The 23819-nt window shown below is 47.3% G+C and overlaps 1 protein-coding gene across 3 annotated transcripts in view; it reads left to right on the top strand.

Moving 5' to 3' along the window:
• RPS24 (ribosomal protein S24) overlaps positions 1–23819 on the top strand; it is a 596901-nt gene that overhangs the window by 429339 nt on the left and 143743 nt on the right. For 2 of the 3 annotated variants that reach the window (XR_014253619.1, XR_014253620.1), the window contains exon 8: positions 120–242. The gene's annotated coding sequence lies outside the window, so the exon portion shown is untranslated. Of the gene's footprint in view, positions 1–119; positions 14674–23819 lie in introns of those variants that run through there. The other variant, XR_014253621.1, reaches the window with a different exon arrangement.

Here is a 23819-nt window from a genome sequence, read left to right as displayed (position 1 = left end):
GAGGTGCTCTGAGCAGAAGGGGGCTGTGCTCTGGGTGGGCAGAGCCAACATGCGTCCTCCCACAATCATTACGTGCTGTTAACGGCAGATTCAGAAATGCCTTGCCCTCTGTCTCACAGGACTCCTCTTGGAAGAGCCAGGCTGGCGGACATTGTCACCAACCACTTGGGGAATAGAAGCAAAGACCTCGAAATCTGCAAAACGCAGCGAAATTGATCTCGAAAAGAATATCCCGGCGTCTGGTAAGGTAGACTTCCGTTTCCTATTTTTCAACAACACCGTGCTTTTCGTTTCATGTATTGATCTGACCGACATTTACTGGGTTCCTAGTGCGTCCAGGCACTATGCCAGGGTCCCGAGTATAATCAGGTGTGGACCTCACCTGGGAAGAGCTTACAGTCTGACGAGGGTGAGAGAGAGGAAGAAGCAGGCAGAAAGAAGAGGAGGGGGCAGAAATGGGACAGAGATAAAAGATATCAAAGGGGGTGTAAGGGGAAAGAGGAGTTAGTCACGGAATATCGGAATTCCACTCGGGCCATGGTGATTCTTCTGTGGACCTGCTCCCCCATCAGCAAGGGAGGAGGACAGGTCAGGAGCACACAGGAAAGAAGTGTTGCCACTGGCCAAAGGTACGTTGGTGTCCCCAGAGCAGCGTTCTGGGGCGGATGCTGTGCCGCTGTTCCCCATGTGTGTTTGTTAGCGTGGGAATGATGCTCTCCCAGGGACCCTGGTCAGGCCCGCACGAGGCCACTGCGGTGTTGGCACGGAAGGCCCTGCGTCTGTTCCTTTTACTTGTTCTGTTAAAGAAAAAGGCCCACTGAGGGTGTGCCGGGGGATCCAAACCGCTGGTCCTAGGGCAATTACTTATTACGAGCCTTGAATACCTTCCTGATTGTATAAGGTTTCATTGTGTTTTTACGCGGAGGGCAGACTTGGGGAGTCAATTTGGCAGCCGAGACAGGGAGGAAAAAAGAGCTTTCAGGGATCATTCTGGGAGTTAAAAGTTCACCTCGAGGCAGAGGTTCAGGGATATAGTGCAATTCAGGGGACTCCACCAGAAGCCTCTCGAATCCGCATTAGCGCTTAACCCTCTGTGGGAAGTCATAAAGAAAGATATTTCCCCCTTTCTCCTAACAATAATGTGACTTCCCCTCTAAGTAGCTCAACTGCTGGGCTCTAGGAGACCTGAGGGTGAAGGGGAATCAGCTTCCCAAATGCGGAGCTGTTCCTCCAGCATCAAGGCCAAGGCCGTCTGCAGCCTGTGGGCCCTGGGATGAGCTGGAGGAAGCGGGCCGAGGGCTGGCTGGGGGAGACGATGCCACTTGGGGCGAAGTCTCACGTTGTCCATCTGTGACAAGCAGGGGTCTGACCAGACTAACACTGAGAGCCTCGGTCCTCCCAGCTTGGAAACACTGTGATTCCTTGATCTCATGGACCAACTACCATGACCTTCCTAAAACATTGCTGAGGGTGACAGAATGGTTCCTTCTTGGGTTGTGTTTGGGCAACAACAGGGACTCAACTCAGAGAAGAGCCTCTCGTTCCTGATGCACAAGCTCACGTGTGTGCCACAAACTTGAATTCCATCCAGGTCTGCCCCTGCTCATGAAGCCTGTAATCACCACCACTAGCTCCTCCACCTTTGTTACCACTATTTATTGAGTGCAAACGGCGTGGCAGGCAATAGGTGAAGTACCTTAAAGACATTTTCTCAGTTAATCCCCACAAAAATCTTATTATCACCTGCACGTTATGGAGGAAAGTTCTAGGGCTCAGAGAGGTTTTGCAACTCATCTAGGATCATACCCGTAAGCAAGTAATAGAGAGAAACCTCAGATTCAGGTTAGAGCAGTGCAAATGCCATCTCTTAACATGCCCCTACGCGGGTTCACCTTCCCTGCCATTTCTCAGGACGCTTCACACACTGGGTACTGCTGGTGGCCATGTCGTCCTTTGGGCCGGCTATTGGCCCAGTGGAAAGAACACATGGGGATCCCAGAATCTTCCTCTAGCTCTGGGGTTACTTTAGCTCTGGGATTATTTAGCTCTGGGATTACCTTATCGTGGCCTTGGGCAAATTATGCTCTACTTCAGTTTTCTGTACTGAAAAATAGAAAGAAAAATACTTACCTTGCAGGATTTCTGTGATGCTCGATGACCTATATTACATGTGGAAGTTCTTGATAAACAAGAGTTAAAATATTGTTATTTTTTACTATGTCCTATCTCCAATGCCTCTAAGTAGGGTCACAAGCTCCTTGGGGTCAGGCTCGGTGTGTACACCTCATTATTCTCATAAAGTTTCTAGCCAGTGCTAAAAATATAACTGACACTCAGAAGGAAGTGGTTGACTTAATACAAGAATCTTGTTCATGAATGTGCTTGCTCTATAATACTGCCAAATTGCCCTCCACAGGGCCTGAGCCATTCTCCATCCCAACAGCGGGAGCAGGTGAACACGACCATTTCTGCAACTTTCACCAATAGAGTGTGTTAGCCAACATTTGGATTTTTGCCAGTCTGAGAGCTAAAAATTAGTATCTCAACATAATTTAAATTTGCACTTATTATGAATTAGGCTAAGCACAGTCTTCTATGTTTAACAGCCATTTGTATATCTTTCTATGTAAATGGTTATAGATGGTATTGAGCTGGTGGTCTTTTTTCTTCATTGATTTGTAGGGTATATATTTGGGAGACCAAGGCAATATAATTTGCAAAACTTTTTCCCCCAGTGTGTCATTTGTTTTTAACTTTGCTTATGATGCAATTCATTTTAAAAACAGAAGCAAAGAGGAGCCAGGACATAAGGCCTGTAGACAGTTAGAAGAGTCCACGTGAGCCGGAAATGTACTTCCCTCCCTGTGGACCCCCAGGAGAGTACGTTTGCGTGCCAAGGGAAATACAGAGATGCAGGATCAACAAGGGGGAAACTTAAAATATATATATATATATATATATACATGTATATATTAAGTAACCTACACCATTACTTAATAGTAAAACAGACATGGATATGAAATGGCATAGACGTCACCATTTGTATGAATTTTTAAAGTAAAGCATTGGAAAGTCAAAGAAATGTCACATCTGTATTTGGCTGCTTTGGGCTCTGCCTCCAGACACCCCATGGGGGTCTCTTTAATGGGAAAGCTTGAGAAGCACTGCTGTCATGGGGGCTGGCAAACCCGTTCTTGTCTCAGGTCTGCCACTGGTTAACTGTGTGAGCTGGCTGCCATAAACTTCAGAGCCGCCAGAATATGAGCTCTAATTGGACAGGGTTACTATTTACTGATGAATTGTCAGTGCCTAGGACAAATACCTGGTACATAGTAGGGGCTCCTAAATGGGTATTGAATATAACAGAACAACATGCTCAAAATTCACTCTATTCATCACTCTCCCCAAAGATACAGCTGTCAGTTCTGTTCACATCTAAGTTACCAGCCTACTGCATGTGGGATTCTGGGATATAAAGATGCCCGAAGGAGCCCCCCCGTACCCTCCCGCCGTTGAGCAGGGCCAGAAACGTGTGCTCTGATTGGATGATGCTGAAATATCGTTCTGGCTCCGTGCCCCTCCTCACTCGGTTCTTGCCTGGGTCTTGTAGAACATCAAGGTCAAGAATAAACACTTAGTCACGGGCCTCTAGAGGTCACCTTATGCACTCCTCTGCCACCTCAAAACACTACCCCCATTTTGGGGGGGACCCTTGGGTGGTCCAGGCCCCATGAGACTGTCAGCACAGGTGGTCCTTCCATGCCATGGTGGTCCCAGGCCCATCTCACACACCCTGTTCTAAAGAAAGATGATCTGGGCTGTTTATGGGGTGTGGGCTCTGATATGTGGGTGGCAGGCTGCTGGGCCACCGGCAGGCAGTAAACTCTTATACATAGGCCTGTTTTCCAGCTACAGCTGCCACATCAAAAGAGCGAACGCCCTACAAACTTTGCCTTAATTAAAAAAGTTATAGTAACCCTCAGGATGGAGGCAGGTCAGACACCCCTGGAGACAAAAGTTCTCTCTGCGGCCACAGACCAGGCCTTTCCTTCCACCCCAGGCACTATTAAAAGTGGGGCGATTCTGTAAGCTGTAGGCGTCACAGGCTGGGGTAAAATAGGAACGGAAATGCGGTCTCTCTTCATACTCATAATTTGCTTCGGAGGGATCTAGGGCCAAACATTTGAAAAAGGGCCCTGGCTTCTTGGACAGATTTCTGTTTTTCATATGTTCCCATATTCTTTGGGGTCTTTCCCAGCTGTGCTTTCAAATGCCTCAAGCCCACGGGGGCACATGTTAGAGAACCATAGGGTGTGGAACACCCAAGCTCTATCCCCCATCTATAGCCAAGGTGGTAGTTAATAACTTTGTTCTCTGATGGGAAAACTTGAGTCCTGGCAACGGGATGGGGGTTGCCTGCAGGACCCAGGCCAGCACCAGAGCCTGAGGACAGCACCTTGTCTAAGATCCCAGCCAGATCAGCCCACAGTTATCAGTCACAGAGACGGCAATGCTCCCTGGAGTGGCCGTCTGCTCCCCGACATTTCCTGGACCCCTTGTAAGTGGCAAGGTCATGTGACTGGCCAAGGAAAAGTCCACTGGAGGGAAAGGTGCCGCTTGCTGGCTGTAGTAGGGAAAGGCCCGTGGAGGACTCCCCAGGCCACGACTGGGAGCGGTGGCCCACAGAGTGGAAACTCCCTGCGTGTGTGTCTTGCATAGGCTCCCCCACCTCTGCACCACACACACACATCATAGACTCACAGTGTGGGATAGAGATATATTTTTGCTGTGTTAAGCCCCAAAGATTTTTTTTCTGCAGCATAATACAGCCTAACCTAACCTAAACGGTACACTAAATTAGCCCAGTGAGCCCACGAGATTTACTGATTCATTTGTTCTTTAGCGCCCCAAAGACCACCATGGAGAAAAGTTACATGAAAACAGATTTCAGCTCAAACATAAGAAAGTACTTTTTCCCCCGCATAGGTACACAATTCTGACTATCAGAGGGCAAGTCCCCACTCCCCTGCTATGCCAAGTATCAGTTTATTGCCTCTCAGCACCGAATGGAGGTAGACTCTTTTTTTAAATAGTTGAATATTTTTAAAATTAAAAATGATTATTTTAAATTGTGATAAAATACACATAATTTAAAATTTACCAACTTAAGCATTTTTAAATGTTGTGTAACCATTACCACCATCTACCTCCAGAACTCTTTTTATCTTGCAAAACTGAAACTCTAGGATAATACTTTTTTAACGGAGACATTTGAAGATGAGCTGGGCTGTTTCAGGACGTGGTGCGAAGTCTGCTTTTGCACAGATTTGTAGCTGAGGCTGGATGGTTTTTGGCAGGAGGATGGTGGAGCAGAAACCAACGGAGTGGAGTGGAGATTCACCTCCTCTATCCAGGGACCGCTCTCGCCACATTGCACTTTCGTGTAAATTACAAAGAAGCTCTCTATCTGGGGGTGAATCATCCACAAGTTCTCTGGGTGGATGAATTTTTTTCAAAGAACCCTGTATGAGTGACCAGCAGGTTTAAAAAGTGAGGCGGGATGTCAGCTCCACGTGCCCCTCGGCTGGGCATCTTTGGGCAGGGTAGAAACCATGCGACTGTATGTAGCATACCCATGTGCCGAGCACTATCTCAGACCTTTCCATGTGCCATCTCTTTCTTTTAGTTGCTGCAGTAATCCAGTGGGCTGGTTATTATCCCTGCTTGACAAAATGAGAAAACTAAGGCTTATAAAATTTCAGTAAATTGCCTTAAAGTCACAGCTAGTAAACAGCAGAGTTGTGGTTCAAATCCCGTCTGTCCACTTCCAAGTCCAGTGCTCTTTCTACTGCCTCCAGCTGTCCCCACTTGACCCAGGAGTCTATGATGGAGGTCATACCATGAACAGAGCCAGGACTCAAGCCAACAGTACTGGGTTACTGGGGTGAGGCATCCTGCTTTCACAATCCCAACAAGAAAAGTGAAATTTTCACATGTGTGATAAAAAGGGACTATTTACAATGCTCTGAGTCTTACCTGAATGGAAATATTTAAGGTAGTGTCACAACAAAATGGATTATTTCATCTGCAAAGACATTCATAGGGGTTGAAGGATGCTGTGAAATACTTGCCTCTATAACCAACCAACATTCTCCCATTTCAATCCCCAGCTCTGTCTGAGGACCTGGGCCCTGAATATCAAGCACAACATACTCAATTTTCTCAAATACCACTAGTTAGGAAAAAAAGCAAAAGAAAGACAGAATGATTTCCTTTCTCATCTCCTGTGCAGGTGATTGGATTGCAGGACTGGACGGAGGGAGAGTGATTTTGTTTCTTGGATAATGGAATTAAATGGGTGCCTCTCGATTTATTCCTAAAAACACAGAGAAGTGGCGTTTATGTTCCTGAAACATGAAATCAGTAGAAACACAACTGGGGAAAGAAAGGGAAATTAGAAAGAAAATCACCAATCATTTGATTATATGACAGCTCGTGAACATTCACGTAATTCATTGTCCTCTGCAAATCTGTAGGAAGGATGACTGCTTTTTTTTAAAAAAAATTGCTGGCTTCAGCATGTTTTTGTGAGAATGGGCAGCTGGAAAGGAAAGTGTTCTGGAACAGACGATGGCCCACACATCAGAGTTCCCAAAGCACTTTCATCTGTGTTATCTTTGTCCTGTGTTTTGGCTGGTGCCAGGCTCTCGGGCTCCCTCTCTCCCTCCCCACTCCTGCTTCACGTACTTGGGACACCACGCTGCGGTTGTCTTGTACCCTAGCTCTGCCCTGCACACACGCAGACAGATGCATACATGCGAATCCACCTTCCTGTTCCTCAGCCCCGCGCCCGCAATGCCTCCCGTGGCCTCCGGCTCCTCCTCCTCCTCCTTTCAGACTGCCTTCAGCTCTGGTGCCGCCACCTCCTGACACACTCCCTGAGGGCTCCTGCCTTGGCTGGCTGTCCCTCTTCCCTGTTCTCTGGTGTCCTCTGGACCTCTAGTCAATGCCCCCACTGTCTCCTTGCAGAGGGTCTGATGACAGACCTTCTCCTGTCAAGGTTGAGAGACCCTTGGAGCGCAGGGAAGTGTCCCCCTGCCCCAGGCAGATGCTGGACCTCGCACAGAGCAGGGCCCAGAGTCTGCACCCAAGAAATACTGGGTGAACAAATCCCAAGAGGGTGGTGTCATTGTCCCTAGCACACAGACAAAGAAATGGAGGGTGACGGAGGCCAGGCGATGTGTCCTGTGTCCCCAGTGAGTTAGAGATGGTGCCTGGGCCAAAGCCCAAGGTGGGTGACTCCTGGCATTCCGCTTGCTGGGGAGCATGTGGTCCTGCGTTTGAGGCCACAGCTCTTGGAGCTCCGACTTCCTCTCTGAGAAGCACAGTTGTCTTGAGGTGAAGAAGCCACGTGACGTGGTGCCTCCACGGGGTGTTCTCTGCATCTAGGGCAAGTATGGGGGAGGTGGCACAAGGATTTGGGAGTAAGAGTCTTCACCTTTGATCGACTTCACATGAAGGGATTAACCCGGGCCAGGTTGAGACCCCAAGTTGAAGGAGTAAAGTTGTGTCAACTGCTTTAATGAATGTGTGCATTTACGGTCTCAATTATACGGGCACTTGCTGTCTCCATTTAAAAGATAAGGTTGAAAGGGGAGACGAAATTATGAGAAGAGATAAAATAAAAGCAAATCGAAGATATTATTCAAAAATAAACTGGATGAAATAGCAAGAGCTATCTGTGGTGGTAAAAGGAACACATGAGAGTGAAAAACATCCCCCTAATTATCGCTGCCGTAGGCTGCAAGCGAATATTCAAGTCAGCAGAAGAGCAACCTTCCTTCCCTCCTGGGCGTTTTTACCTAAGGCCAAGAAAGCCATTCAGTTAATGCGTTTCTCCTGAATGCCTACTATGTGCGTGTCCCTGGGGATATAAATGCTCTTGCAGACCCAGAAAAATGACAGTAAAATATGATTTAAAAAAACAACAACAGGACAATCTTCAATGCGTGGTAGGAGCCCCAAAGAGGGAGTGATTATCTACCTAGAGGAACTGGGGGTGGAGCAAAAGAGACACCTGAGTAAGCCTGATGGGTGAGGGTGACAGGTGGAGAGACGCAGGAAAGAGTCTCCAGCAGAAGCAGCCACAGAAAGTCTGGGAGGAGGGGCTGGAAAAGCGGTGAGGGTGTTTAGTCCTGGTTATTGAAAGCTTAGTAAATACTAGGCCCTGGGCTAATTGCACTACCCCTGATAACTGATCTGTTCATCACAGCATTTTGGGGTAGGTACTGTTATCACCTCCATGTTAGGGATGGAAATGCTATCACTGAGGTTAAGTAACTTGACCAAGATCGTAAGGTTGGTGTGGACTCAGACCCAGGTCTCTTCTCTCTCTAGAGAGAGAATATTAGGCTCTCTCATGAACTTGCCGTCACAATGTCAGCCGAGGCTGCAGTCATTTAAAAGCTGGATTGGGCTCACTCAGGCGGCTTTTGTTGGCAGGCTCTGTTCCTCCTGATGTCGGCTCTCTCTAGGACTGCTTGTGATGTGGCTGCTTCCCCCAGGACAAGTGATCCAAGACAGAGAGAGATGCCAAGTGTCTTTTATAACCTACTTTGGAAGTGACATGCCTTCACTTCCACTGGATGCAATTGGTCACATAGACCAACCCTGGTACAATGTGGAGGGGACGACACACAGGTGTGAATACATGAAACGGGGATCAGAGAGGCCATCTCAGAGGCTGCCTACCCCGCATGACCTCCTAAATTATTGGGAATTTTTGTTCCAGCAAGAAATGGGTAAGGGGGATGGGAATCTGATGTGTAGGTTCCTTTGGTGGGAACTCCAGGGCAGAATGTATTATAAACGCACGTAGAGAAGCCCAGTTTGACCCCCACTAAGAGGATGAGCTGGTCATCCCTTCCAAAAGGCACGCACTGCAGAATGGCCCTTTCCTCTCCCCCAGTGCTCCCTGGCTCCGCACCCGTATGTTGAAAGGTCTCTGCACACAGTAGGTGCTCTCTGCCATGCTGGCGGAGTTGAACTGGCTGCAGCTGTAGCTCTGGGGACCCTGAGCTGTGCAGTTGTGTTCAGAACTCCTTCAACCCCATGTGCCCACTTCCTCAGGCTGGCTCTTATTCCATCCCCTCTGCAATCGTCACCCACACTTCCCAGTCGGACTTCTCGCAGACCTGCAGCAATCCAGGCAGGCTCTGAAAGGCTTGGCTTCTCTTTCTGAGGATTCTATGAGCACGCGAAAATAAACAGAGCTCGAGGGGTCCTTGATGTCTTAGGATTGCATTTTAATTACTGCTTCTTTCCGAGAAAACGAGCTGGCCCCGCTTCCTGGTCAACATCCACACTCATATGAGCATAGCTAGACCTGGGGTCTTGGGACCCAGAGCATTCCAAAGTGTGACTGACCAGTTTGCAATTAGCACTTCATTAGAGGGACACCCTTTGTCCACAGAACCAAGACTGGCTCCCAGGGACCAGCATCTCCCACCAACTCCCAGAGAGATCTTTCTAGAACCTGCCTCTGAGCACACCACTCCTTGTTCAAAACTCTCCTTACACCTCCCTGCCTTGGGGATCCAGCTCCTCAGCATGGCTCACAAGGACCATCACAGTCGGCCTCTGCCTGCTCCCTTGCCTCTGCTACCCGCTGCCCCTCCCCTCTCCTCCAGCCCTGCTCCCTTCATTTTCTACCGCAGTCAGATCCAACTGTTTGTCGTCGGTGAATGATCGATGCCGTCTTTCACCTCATCTCTGCCTTGAATGCCCTTCCCGTCCTGAATAACATCTATGCCCGCTTCAGAATTAATCTTCACCCTCCCATCATCTGGGAAGCCTTCCATTAACCACCCCCAAGTTGAATTACATTCTCCTTTCCTTCCTCCCGTGGGAGCAAGGTGGTGGTACTGTGTCTTGACTCTCGGTGGCTTCCTGGACATCCTAGGCAGTGTCCCCACCTTTGATGAGACCCTCTCACCCCCTCAGCCATTCAGGAGAGCTGGCTTGTGAAACTAGTCGTATGGAATGCCACCATGGGAGGGAGGAGAGGCCTGCCCAGCATGGCCCTCAGCAGCTCAGGCAAGCGCAGTGTGCCCTCATGTCCTGCATCCCTGTGGTCCCTAGGGCTCTGGGAGCACATGGCGATAGCTCCCAAAATCCTTGCTAAAAAGCAGAGGTGGTCCAGCCAGCATAGCCATGGTGCCTTGATATCTGAGAAGACCCTGCCCTTGTGTCAGGGCAGGACTCCTGGGTTTAGTTGACACTTGGCTTCATTGGTTAAGGCTCTTTGCTGCCCACACTTCACAGCCTACGTTCCTGCCTCTGGACAGCTTGACGAGAGAGTGCAAGGAACAGCAAGGACTTTGAGTAGATGTGGCATCAAATCCCAGCGTCACAACAAGCCCTGTGGTCTTCAGCCAGTGACATAAACTCATGGGGCATCAGTGTCCTAACTGGCCAAGCAGAGGCAACATTCCCCATGGGCTGGCATGGCAGTCACATGAGATAACATAAATGAGAGACTTAATGCAGCCTTAATTCTGCCCCGCCTCTTTCTCGTCCTCAATTCAAAATGTACCAAATGCCAACTGTATGCTGGGCTCCATGAGGGAGAAAACAGGAAGAAAACACAGCCTGCTCTCGAAAGCTCCCAGTCTAGTATAAGAAGTGACACTTGGACATGCAAACTTATGATACAAAGTGGTAAATGACCAGTCCTGCAGAGGGGCGCCACTGGGGCTTTGGGAGAGTTTTCTGAGGGCGAGCTCCTGGAAGGCTTCTAGTCTGGGGGATTTGAATCTGGAAGGCATGGTGTGGACTTGGAGCAGCACGAATCCTGCAGAGTACCAGGATCCCACCCCGTCGCCGTGGACCAGAACCCTGCTCGCGGGAGATAAACGTACAGCTGCTAGGGCTGCAAGGCGGGGCTGGGAGTGCAGGAACAGCCAGCCGCCCCTGGGGACCACTGCCTTCTCCGGGCCCTCTCTGCCAGGGTCTGAGGAGGCCTGTTTACATGGGTCCCCCTGCGGTCTGTGCTGCTTAACATGCCTTTTGAAAATGACGCTCAGTGGGGCGTGTGCACATTTGTAATTACAAAGTCAGGGCTGGTTTTTCACAATCTGCCTGCTAATTTCTCAGGCGCAGGAAGGGAAATAGCAAAAAGTCCAAAGTAGTCCTTGAGTGGGTTCCCTGATAGCACTCTGTAGTGCTTCCTGTTTACAAAGCACTTTTATTCCTCCCCATGAGGAAGGCAGACCAGATACTCTTAGCCCAGAGGGGAAACCGAGACCCACAGAGGAGAAATGACTTGTCCAAGGTTGCATGGCAAGTAGGAAGGGTAGGCAGGGCTGCACCCCAGTTCCTCTGATGGCACATCTGGTACACTTTCCTATCAACCTGTGGCACAGAAAGAAGGAGGAATGAGGCAAGAAATTCCCAGAACCAAGGCTGCTTCCCCTACGAGGTGGGCATCCTGCCACGAGAAATGGCTCATCAGGAGCCACTGGGTGAAAACCCACATTCAGGGAAAGCCTTCCCAGTAACTGAGATCCAGCCTGAGGCTTCCAGGAGCAAGCCTCACACGGAATGAGGGCGGGCTAAGATTTCAGCCAACCCTTTGAAACCGAGCCTGCGGTTGAAGTCAGGTCAACACATTCACAGGCGTTTTGGGCCCTATCGACGTCTGGGGTGGGAAACCCACCCGAAAGCTGTTGAAATGCAGGGGCCAGCACTGGTTTTGCAGAACAGTGGCTCTTTGAGTGGAAGGTGTTCGAGAATTAAGTTTCCCCAGTGTTCCCAGGGCTCAGACTTAAAGCCAAGGGGGGTTGGGGCCTCCAGCGCCTGATGGAGCCACTGATAGGTCCCTGCTGGCTAAAAGTGATGACATTGGCAAGAAACTGATCTTTCTGGGGAGCAGAAACTCAAGAGCACTCAAGTGCAGAACACAAGGCAAGTTGTGTTACCTGCCACAAAGCTTCAACTTTCATGCCTAGGGGAGGGGGGTAAGAGGGACCATTGGTATTGGGTATCAAGGGTCCCAGACCAGACTCCGGAGGAGGAAACTGCTGGAGTGGGACCTCTTATCTTGTCTCGTACTGTCGTTCTCCACATAGAATTAGGACATGCTCAGGCTAGGGGTGGAGACTGGGTAACCCACTTGCTCCCTGTTTCATGGACAGGAAAATCGAGACGCTGCAGCATCAGGAGACTTACCTCTGGGCATCAGAGAGTGTCACACATGAGGCTTGGAACCAGGTCTCCAGATTCTCAGTCCACTGCTCATGGGGACTGAGAAAAGAGACACAAATCAAAGTTCCCAGCTCGTTGTCACCATGTCGCAGGCCAAGCCACAGCCCACCTACCTCTGGCCTCCTTCACACTCCTTGTGATCCTGCTGAGTGCCGTTCCTTCCTGTAAGCTGATGCTCACACACACGTCCGCCCAAAGCAGGTTTCAGCCACTGGGCGATATTTGTTGAAAAGCGAAGTCAGTTTGTGTGAAGCAGCCCCTGCTTGGCCTGGCTCTCTTAACACCAGTCAGTCATACATTCTCCTGTTAGTCAACGCTTGGTTGAATGGTGAAGGCCAAGGGTATCCAATGGAGCGTCACGTGTGCACAGCCCGAGATAATCCTGGGGGACAGCTGCTGACTGGGCTCTAGCATGTGCATCTAAAAGTCAAGTCCAACACGGCTGGCTCTAGATAAAAAAGTGGCCATCCTGAAGTATGGTGGTCTATGGGTAGATTCTCGAGTTGGCTTAGGGTGGGTATAAAGCTTCTGAAATTGCAGGGAACACCTTACCCATGTTTATGCATGGGCTTTTATCTAGGAACAAGTCCTTATCTTTCATTAAATTTTCAACTCTGAATAATCGGAATTTTAAGAAGCCATAATGTAGCTATCTAAAGGCATCATCCTACCTCTGTCTTTATCCTCCTCAGGTGTCTCACAGTGTCCTGGTTCCGTATAACACAGTCTGAGCTGGAGTGTCTCTTCTGACTTCAAAAACTGAAGTGTTGAAAGCCTTGGTCATGGCTGGGTGATCTTGGCTGCTGAAAGTTCTTTGTCATTTTTTTCTAGTAACTGTGTTCTTTCTGTAGGACAGTCACTGTCCGTTGTGCTGGGGATGAGGGGCTGCAGTGGAAATATGAAGGCAGAGGGCTGAAGAAAGGAGGTTTAAACCCTCTGTGGTATTGACACAAAGAAGCCTTTCTTCTTAAGTGCAACCTGAAAAATAATCCGCCATTGGGGAGTGCCATGACACTTCCTGTGTAACATATTCAAACATCCCCCAGCAACTGTGGCCTGTGGGAACCCCATAGGGCCTGAGCCAAAGATGGGCTTAGAGGTGGTGGGAGTAGCAATATCTGCCTTCTCTTCAAACTTCTTTCAATTAAGAAAAGACTTAGAATTTAAAAGTAAAATAAGAATTATGATGGAGTCATTGAAGACCAGCTCTAAGAAGAACTTTAGTTTTCTCAGCTGTGAAAATGCGACTTGGATGAGAATGGTCTCAGTGGCCTAGAAAGGGGACAGGACTTACCCACAGAGGTAATGCCCAAGCCCTTTGACCCCCTGTCTGAGAATTGAGCCTTGAGAATTGTATCTCCTCATATTCTTGCTGGGATGGTCACCACTTGGGAATGGTATCCTGGCATCAGTCCTGTAAATGAAATATGAAAACTTCCCATTTTCTTGGGTACCTGTTGTCATTACTTCACCAGTTGGAGAGAACAGTACCCAAAGCAGTTCCTTTGAGTGAATGTCCTCCCCAACGAGCAGGATAAAGGTGTTTTCCTAAAGTACCTGGTTGCAAAAAACCTTAGAGTCACAGAGAATCAACACCTGGGAGTACCTGGAAGACCACCTAGTCAAGTCCTGTCACCTTGTTGCAGGTGTTTCCGAGGCCCAGAGAAGAAAAGAGACTCAAACAGATGAGGTGTGCCCATCAGATTCTCTCTTTCAGAAAGGAAACACGGAGTAGAGAGGAAAGTTTCCAGCTATGACGGGCACTGGGTTTTGAAGGTCACACAGGCTTGAGAACTCGGGTGGCAGATTCTGTTTGTTTGTTTACTTTTGCTGGGATGAGTAAACTGATGAGTATGTAAGTCTTTAGAGAGCTGGGAGTAGAGCAGGTGAGCAGAGATGCCTTTCGTGCCCTGGCTTCCCTGCAGTCCCTTAAACCCTGCTTTAGTGGAATGAGCTGAGTTGATTTGTTGAAACATAGAAAAGCCCTGACCAGAACAAGGGGACACAGGTGTGCATAGGAGCTGGACTGTAGGACCTCTGAGAACCCTTTAACCAGAGGTAGTCTGATTTCAGGGGTCTTGGGGTTCAGGGCCTATTGGAGCTAGTGAGCCATAAACACAGGTAACTCATGCCAGTTTCACTGAAAATGCAGGTGGTCTCTGGGAAAGGGTCTTTGCGCAGCTTGATGCTCATAATATGGTCCTTGGACCAGCAGCATCAATATCTGGGGGTCGTTGGAGGCGTAGAGCCTCGGCCACACCCAGACCTCCTGAATCAGAATTTGCATTTTCACAAGTTCCCCAGCGATTCCTATGTACATTAGGTTTGAGAAGCAGTGATTTAAGAAATAGCCTTAAAAAAAAAAAGAAAAAAGAAAAAAGAAATAGCCTTAAAAAAAAAAATAAAGCAAGGACACAACAGAGAAAAGGCTGTGAGCAGAAACATGAGGATCTGGTGGTAATCTCATCTCCAGGACAAACTCGCCGTGCAGCCTTGGGAAAACCACAGCCATGCTCAGAACGGCTGTTCTCTCATCTGAAAATGAGGGGGTTGGACTGGATGATCTTTATTCTCTAGCCTCGCAGGCATCTCAGATATGAGGTAGGAGGGGGGAGCCCCACTCAGCTGAAGATCAGAGAGCTTCTTGCTGTGTAAAACACTCCCTAATCAGCCTATGTCAAGTCCCCCGCCCCCCGACTAACCACAGTGACAAGTCCCAGGAGTGCACCTTGTCAGGCTGTGAATAAAGTTCAGGCAGCTTGGTTAATTACCCTGACACCAACTAGAGTTAGCTACCCAGCAGCTCGGAAACTCATCTTAATGATTAGAGGAATGCACACGCCACAGCTTCAGTCACAGCCACCACCTTTGCAGGCTACAGCTTTGTTTCAGGGCCTCAAATTCAGGCAGAGGATCCCCAAGGGCATCAGGGGTCCAGGTAGGTGTCAGGAGGTTCCCCCTTGCCCATTCCACATGAGGGTGAGGTCATTCTCCAAATGTGTCATTAGTGAAGCTTTGTAACAATCATAACAAAGAACGCGTTTCTTTCTGTCCTGCCTCTACATGTAACCTGCTCCAAGTTCTCCACTGCTGTCAGAAAAGGCCATGCGGGATGTACTCCTCCTTATTCTCTAGCCACAAGTCCATTAATTTCTACCCCAAACCCTCTGCCCTGACCTCAGAGGGCTACACTCTGTTCCCTGTGTGAGCCATGATATTTCTTCTATTTGCACACATTGCTTCTGCCTAAAACACTCTTCTCTGCTCTTGACCATAGTCCTTACTCAGTCTTCAGATTTAGTGTCTCTGTCATTTCCCCAGAAAGATATTGGGTCTATATCTGTCCCCCATGTCCAGGTTGGATGTCTACATTTCTATAGAGTCCTGTGCTACATCAATTGTACTAGACATCACACTGTATTTTGAGAGTTTCTCTACAAAACAATGAGCTCTGGGTTGTCAGAGACCATGCCTGACTTACTTAAGATCTAAGCTCCGTGAGGACAGGGATTGTTTTCTCTGTCATTGACAGCTGTATTCAAAGTGCCATGTACATTGCCTGGCACATAGAAGATGCTCAAAATGTCCTTTAAATGAATGAATGAATGAAGAAATGAATTCCCCATGCTTAACACAGTGTCTGGTGCATGATGAACAATCAATTTTGTTTCAAGTGAATGAAAGGATGAAGGGAGATTTTTCTGTTTTGACATAAAGTCTGGACAGTGAAAGCTCATTAGGATGGATTGCTTGACAGGCTGAAGCACAAAGGTGTCCACAGCTCAGTTGGCTCTAAAGAGGTCTGTCCTGACACTGGACGGGGAGGTAAGACTTGTTTTGTGACTGTGGGACCGAAGGTGAGAGGTCCAGAGAGGGTACTTCCGTAAGAGGATTACTTTGAATGAATGACCATTGGGAAGTGTGAGGCTCCGCTCCCTCCGCAGGCTGTCTGAAGGCCTAGAGGGCTTGTCCCAGGCCCAACCTTTCATGTGGACCAAGAGGTAGAGGCAAAGAAGGGATTTCTCTAGGCAGGTCCTTTAGATAGGAGAAAACATTCTCAAATCTTAGAGCCAGTGAATGACATTACTGATATTGGAAGCCACATCTTTATGGGCCTTAAGTGCAGGGCTCCTTTTTTTTTTATGTATTTTTAAAAATTTTATTTCATTATTGGCTGCATTAGGTCTTTGTTGCTGCGTGCAGGCTTTCTCTAGTTGTGGCGAGTGGGGGCTACTCTTTGTTGTGGCACGTGGGCTTCTCATTGTGGTGGCTTCTCTTGTTGTGGAGCATGGGCTCTAGGCATGCAGGCTTCAGTAGTTGTGGCATGTGGGCTCAGTAGTTGTGGCTCATGGGCTCTAGAGCGCAGGCTCAGTAGTGGTGGTGCACGGGCTTAGTTGCTCCGCGGCATGTGGGATCTTCCTGGACCAAGGATCAAACCCGTGTCCCCTGCACTGGCAGGCGGATTCTTAACCACTGCGCCACCAGGGAAGTCCCCCAGGGCTCTTTCTAAGCATTATGTTTTAATAAAGATTTGGGACTTTCATTTTTCTATAAAGCAAAGCCCATTTTAAAATACCTATTTCTTTACATGTGGCGGCAGCAGTGGGATAAAAGTCCAATGTCCACAAGCCAAAAGAAGTTGGGGAAAAGAATTGGAGCATTTCTGGAAGATTCTCCTCTTTTGTATGTTGATTCAGGTTGCTTAGCTTTTCCATTGAGGACTGGGGTTGGAGAGGAAAGGTTATATTCTATTTACTTTGTAAAAGCAAATTTCTCTCTCCCTGTTTCCTTCTTCTTCCCTAGTAATCCCTCAACCTAACAAATTAGCTTCCCAGAGACCTCTATCGGAAGGTTTCTTCTCATGTAACCAGGGGCACAGAGCAAAGGAGACAGGATAGGATAATAATTAAGAATCTAGGTTTAAAAATCAGACAAATGTGAGCTTAAACCCAGCCTTGCCATTTATGAGCTCTTTGACTTCTACCAAATGACTTAATGTCTCTGAGTCTCCATTTTCTCATCTATACAATGGGGATAATACTAATATTAATCATCTGGCAGTTTTATGAGATAGTGAGATCAGTACAAGCAAGTATTTAGTATGAAACCACAAACTCCATCCACAATGCCAAACGTAGAAAGTTCTGAGAACTGAAAGTATTTTTCATAACTCATTTGGCAGTAAAATCTGATCTCACTTGAACTCACTTGGCAACAAAAATCTGACCTGAACTTAAGTAAAACTATTTAGAGTTGTTATTGTGACTATTCATGTATTTTGCTGTAGAAATATTGATGCGTTTGATCACAGGGTAATACCTCAGTATCCACTGGGAGTGTTAGGTAACATAAGCTACATGCTATATGTACCATAAAATCTATAATGGTTATAGATTTTAAAATCTATAACCTTTCTAAAATCTATAATGGTTTGATTTCCAAAACGCATATAGCTCTAAAGATTTCATGCAAAGGATTGTGGACCTGTAGAGGATCTGGCTGTGTTAACTGCTCAGTACTTGAGAGCCATCATCAGTTCTGCTTCAGGGATTTGCCCAAGGACACACAGAGACTTGTTTGCATATGACATTGTCCTCAGGTATTATTTATTCTATAACCATGACCTTGACCAAAAATATCTCTTTGACTATTCAACTTGAACTTCCTCAGAAGAAATCCATTTCTTTAGATATTTCAAGCTCTTTGGTTCTTGAGAGACCACTTGTAAAGATGAAAATTGAAAATTGGTTGATTGAATGTTGAGAGTGAGAGGTACTCATATACTAGAACCAGAGAAGGGTGGGGGCAAGACAAGGAATCACGGAGGTGAAAATGTGACCCACTGGGCAACAGCACTAGTTCTGTACCCAGGGCCAGCTCTGGAAATTAAATAGAACTTTGACACATGGGAGGTTTTAAATATATAGAAAAGGTGGAGGAAGCAGTAAAATTCCCAACATCCTCCCATTTCTTTATCAAAAGAATGTGGGAGAGTTTTATAATAAAAGATACAAATCTAATCTAATTAACATAGGGTTAAAATATCAAATGTTATATACATAAAGCAAGAGGTAGGGATAAGTTAAGGGTGATTGCTACAGTTGAGTCAGAAGTCTAGCTCTGAACTTCCTGGCAGCCAAGGAAAAAAGGAAAACATGATGGTTACCTTTTCTCATAGCATATGTTTTGGGTATCCATTGTTGCATAACAAACTGCCTCAAAACTTGGTGGCCTAAAATAATCATTTTACTTTGCTCAAAATTTTATGGGTTAGGAATTGGGGGAGCATCTTGCTGGGCAGTTCATCTCTGAGATGCACAGCAGCAGGTGGGGTGGCTGGAACTGTAGGATTGACTTCCAAGAATGGCTTCTTTAGTCCTGTGTTGCTGCATCATTGCTCCTTGGCTTCTCTCTCCATGCATCTCATCCTCCAGGGCCTCTCCATGGGGTTTGGGCTTCTCATCTCATGATGGTCTCAGAGTAGTTACACTTTTAACATGGCAACTGGTTTCCCAGAGATAGGAAGAAGAAGCTGCAAGACCAGTTAAGGGCCATGCCCAGAACTGGCACGACATCACTTCTACCAGATTCTCTTGGTCAAAGCAGCCAGAGAACCTGCCCAGATTCAAGAAGTGGACTCCATGTCCTGACTGAGCTGGAGGAGCAGGTCACATTGCTGAAGAGCATGTGGAGTGGGAGATATTTTTGTGACCATCTTTGGAAAAATAATCTGCCACAGCAGGATAAAAGGAAGCATATACATTTGTCAGGAGGAATGACATTTTTCTAGGACTGAACTTGTAAGATGAATTATGTGGCATCCCTTCTAGAGAACAGTCATTGCACGTTGACTGAAACGGACAATGTCATCAAGAGCCAGTTGGAAGAAGATGCAGAAACAGCTCAGGATTTTATATACTTAGCTGAAAACCTGGTTTCCAGAGGCTCTGGCCCCTGAAATTAGTGGCAGTCCTTGGGACCAAATGTTACCTTTCAACTGACTGATGACCATATAATGTACATGCTGTGAAAACCATGTAGCCGTGGACCTGATTCCTGCCCTCCTGGCATTCCATCTTGCAGGGAAGGCAACTCATATCACAGTACAAAGTGTAGGTGTGGACCTGATGTTTTCAGATGTGGGCACAGAGAGCTGCCTACATCAGACTCGTGTGAAACATGAGGTGTCTAGACACCTAGACACAGGTGTTTGTTAAAAATCCAGATGCTTGACCCCATTGTTCCCTTGCAGAGACCCAGGGAGCTCTGCTTTGAAATGCTATCCAGGTGATTCTGAGCATGCTGATGTTCAGAGCTCACGTAAGGGCTAGAGCAGCGCCGCTCTAGCAGTCAGCGGTAATTGAGGACTTCCTCTCACTCAGGAACTGTTCTGAGTGTCTTACAAATTATATCAGTGAATCTTCACAACAGCTCAGTGAACTATTTTTCTCCATTTTTTAGTTAAGAAATTGAAGACTCAGAGACAGTCCACAACCTGTCCAAGGTCACACAGTTTCTAAATGGGTGATGCCAGAACTCACCCCAGGGGTCTGGTTCCAAAGCCCTCATTGATGGGTCTTGTGACTCCAGATGACCAACTTAAAAACTTTCTATCCAGTGCTAGGATGCTATCAACTCCCTGGGGCATAAGACCTTCTCCTAGGTGTCTGTCCTGGAATTCCAAGGCAAATTCGGAAAAACTCAACACAATGAGTCTTGTTAACATGCTCTCTTTTGAAGATAGTAGGTAAGGGAAAAGACACTGGCCACATATTTTGGTGCTGATATCGCTAGGCGTGTGACCCCCAGGCCAGAGGTTCCACTTCACATAGCCACAGTTTGCTGGTCTGTGAAAGGGAAACTGCCTTGGGCCACTTCTAGATCTTCTTCCAGCTCAAAATTTGTCCCAAATCCTGGATGATTTGATATGACAGCACCATGCCTAGTACTGCTTGTGGATTCACTGATTCAATGATTGTTTCATTCATTCAATTCATCCAACAAATAGCTTCTCTGTGTCTGCTATTGTACTCCATTCTCAGAGAAGTAAATGTTTAAAGTACCCACTTAATAACTTGGAAACTGATTTGACCAATTTCATTTCACTGCGCAGCCTCCCAAAGGATTCCTTGGGTTAGCGTGCGCCCCTGCTGCCACCAGCGCACAGGCCCACAGAACCAACTCGGTTGTTTGAAAGGAAACCCAGAAGTCAGTCACCCAGCACTTTCTAATTCAAATCGGCTGACAGTCAGTGGCTTTCTGCCCTGGGGCAAACCCTCCACCTTCAGTCCTGCTTTGATCCTCTAGCCCAGGCTGCTTTCATTTCACAGTTGGAGTAACAAAGGTTAAAACAGATGACAACTCTTTCTAGAGAGTGGGGTCCTTTGCCCCCGAGACGCACTGTGGTGAGACACAGAGGAGGCTCTTCAGAAGAAGGGCAAGGTGAAGCTGTGGAGACTGAAGAACCGTCTAGTTCTAACACTCTAGCAGCAGATTTCCCCCAACCAAGTGCAGAAGCCCAGTATTTACAATGCAAGGCCTGGGGGCTGGGGCAGGGACATGCCCTCACTATGGGGCCAGGACCATGAGGCTCCAATTCCGTCACCCTGCAGGTGGGGACACTAAAGGACCAAGAGAGGGGAGCTCTTTGTCCAGAGTCACTGCAAGTTCATGGGCAGGAGGGAAGGTAAGGGGTGAGGGGAAGGGCAGCAAAGGAAAAGCAAAATAAAATCCAGTAAAACAGAATATGGCCCTGTGTTCACAGGGGAGCAGTTCTTTGAAGAACCCCTGGGACCTAAGAGGCCTGCTTCACCTGGTCTGTTCATTGCCTCTGAGGATCATTCTCCCAGACAAGGGTCTGCCCACTGGGCCACCCTCCCTCAACCACCCCACTTGGCCGTTGGGGAGCAGGGGAGCTGCAGACGTGCTCTTGGGGTCCCTAGGTGGATGGCATTGAGTTTTTATCAGCAGAAGAGGAGGCTGCCCAGCCCAGATGTGAGATCCCTCCCTCTCCTCCAAGCCCAGCCATGCCCTGTGCCCAGCATCAGGTCTTCTGGGGAGTGCTTAACGAGTGGCTCAGCTTCCAGACCAAGGCCTGCTGTTCTCGGCCCCGGGGAAATGTTTTCAGCAGAGAACGCTCAGCAAGGGCGGGCGAGGGTGGGTGAGGGCAGATCTCTCCGCTCAGAATTCAGATGTGACTCCCCACTCTGTGCCCTCAGTGACTTGACATGTTCTAGGGCAGCCTTCAGAATGCCTCCTGCCTTGCTCCTTGCAGTTGCGGGTAGCGGGGAGCAGTGTGGGGACTATATGTAGAATTTGTTGAGATCAGGCAGAACGAAGCAAGACACCCTCTTCTGATTCATAACATGTGAGAACGTGCTTTTGACAGAAGCAGCTCCCAGTAATAGTAACAGCTCCCAGGTCTGCAACAGGTCCCAGAACCTTCAGCACCCTGCCAAGCTCAGCAGCATCCCTAGGCGGGAGGGGGCGGAGGGTGGGGAGGCAGAGGCTGCCTGGGGATGGGGGCTAAAGACAGACACAGAGAGAGGCAGAGTTAGAAGGTGCAGAGAGCAGAGACAGGGGCACGAGGCAAAGAGAGATGTGGATAGCAAGGCACAGGGACACAGGAAGTCAGAGGGGGTGGCAGATGGAGACAGGTGGAGATGGACATGCCAAGCAATTTGTCCTCTGTCACTTTCACCCTCCCTTGGGCCCTCCCCATGTCCTGCAGACAGCTCTCCTGCCTGGAAGCCCAACTGCTGGCCCAGCGGGGGAGAAGGGAGAGAGGTGCCTCATGCCAGGCCAGTGGCCACAATAAATTCCTGGACCTCTGGAACCTACAGAGATTTTGGGACCCGTATCCCTTGTCTCTAGCTCTGGGAAGTTGCCTTCATCCTGATGTCAAGATGTGGGGGCTCTGGGTGGTGCTATTTATTTCAAAAAGAATATCTCTTTAAAAATAAAATGTTGTGACTTCCCTGGCGGTCCAGTGGTTAAGACTTTGCCTTCCAATGCAGGGGGTTCAGGTTCGATCCCTGGTTGGGGAGCTAAGATCCCACATGCCTCATGGCCAAAAACCTAAAAAACAAAACAGAAGCAATATTGTAACAAATTCAATAAAGACTTTTTAAAAAAATGGTCCACATCAAAAAAATCTTAAAAAAAAATTTTTTTTTAAATGTTACTTTTCCTCTTTTAAAAATCTTTTCCCACCCCTGCTACTTCATTACAAAAGAAAACAATGCAAGCTCATCATGGAGAGCTTGGAAAATATGAAAAGATACAAGAAAAAAATAAAACGAATTGTAATCCCATCACCTAATGATAACCACCGCTAGTAGCTGGATTGCTTTCCTCTCAGTCTTTTGTCAATACATAGAGCTATATAATTAGCAATAATATTCCACAGGCATCTTATTAAATATTATTTGACATCACCATTTTGTTAGTGTATGTATTCTAATATATGGATGAGGCTTTCCTTCTTGAGGTAATCTATAGTTCAAGATTTAGGTTCCATCTAACTTTGCTACTATATATAACACTTTAATAAACATCTTTCTGCCTACATATTTGCCTGAGTGATTATTCCTTTAGGATATATTTAAGTAAGGAAACTTACTGTATCAAAGGCCATGAACATTTTTAATGCATGTATAAGAGACAATATAAAGTAAATAAATAAAGAGATGATAGATAAATATATTTGTCTATCTATCATCTGTCTCCAAATTGCCCCCCAAGAAGATTGTACAATTACACTTCTAGTGCAATGTAGACTCAGATGCTGATCACAAGGCATCATTTGATAGTTGACAGTCTTTGTGGTTTGTGAGTTCTTTTTTTTTTTTTTTTGCATGGCTCAAACCACAGGAATTTATTTTCTCACAGTTCTGGGTGAGTTCTCGTGGATGGAAGATAAGTCTAATTAGCTCCATTTTCTCAGGAGGGGACTGAGGCTCAGAGAGGTTGAGTGACTTGCCCAAGATCTTAAACTTAATCTAACCTCCCTACTGGCTCCCCATTCTAGTTACACCATCAGCACCCAGGATCTGGCTTGGATTGCCCTAGAAGCACCTTGTCCAACGTGGCAGCCACTAGGTACATATGGATATTTACATTTACATTTACTAAAATAAAACATTTAGCACCTCAGTCACTTCATTTCAAGTGCTTCAGAACTACGGGTGTTTACCGTATTGGACATCAGGGCATAGAACATTTCCATCATTGCAGAAAGTTCTATTGGACAATGTTGCTCAAGAAAGCTGGTGTCCTCACTTCTGGTGTGGATCCCCCCACTCCCCATCCCCCAACTCTCACTCATCCTGTATACTGAGGTTGAATCAAACCTCCTGGAGGTACATATTGATCACACCAGTCCCAAACCTTTACTGATTCTCTCTTACCTGTTATCCGCCACATAAATAAGCACAAATCTAAAACTACCTTTGCTCTTCTCTTCATTATTATATACCATCTCTGTCTGGACTGAGGCCCTATAGGCACGGAGGTAAACAAACTTTACCCTTAATGAGCACATGGTTGATGGGTTA

This window comes from Balaenoptera physalus (genome assembly GCF_965194825.1).
Source record: "Balaenoptera physalus genome assembly, chromosome: 14".
NCBI lineage: Eukaryota > Metazoa > Chordata > Mammalia > Artiodactyla > Balaenopteridae > Balaenoptera > Balaenoptera physalus.
This window is presented reverse-complemented; position numbering and strand designations above follow the sequence as displayed.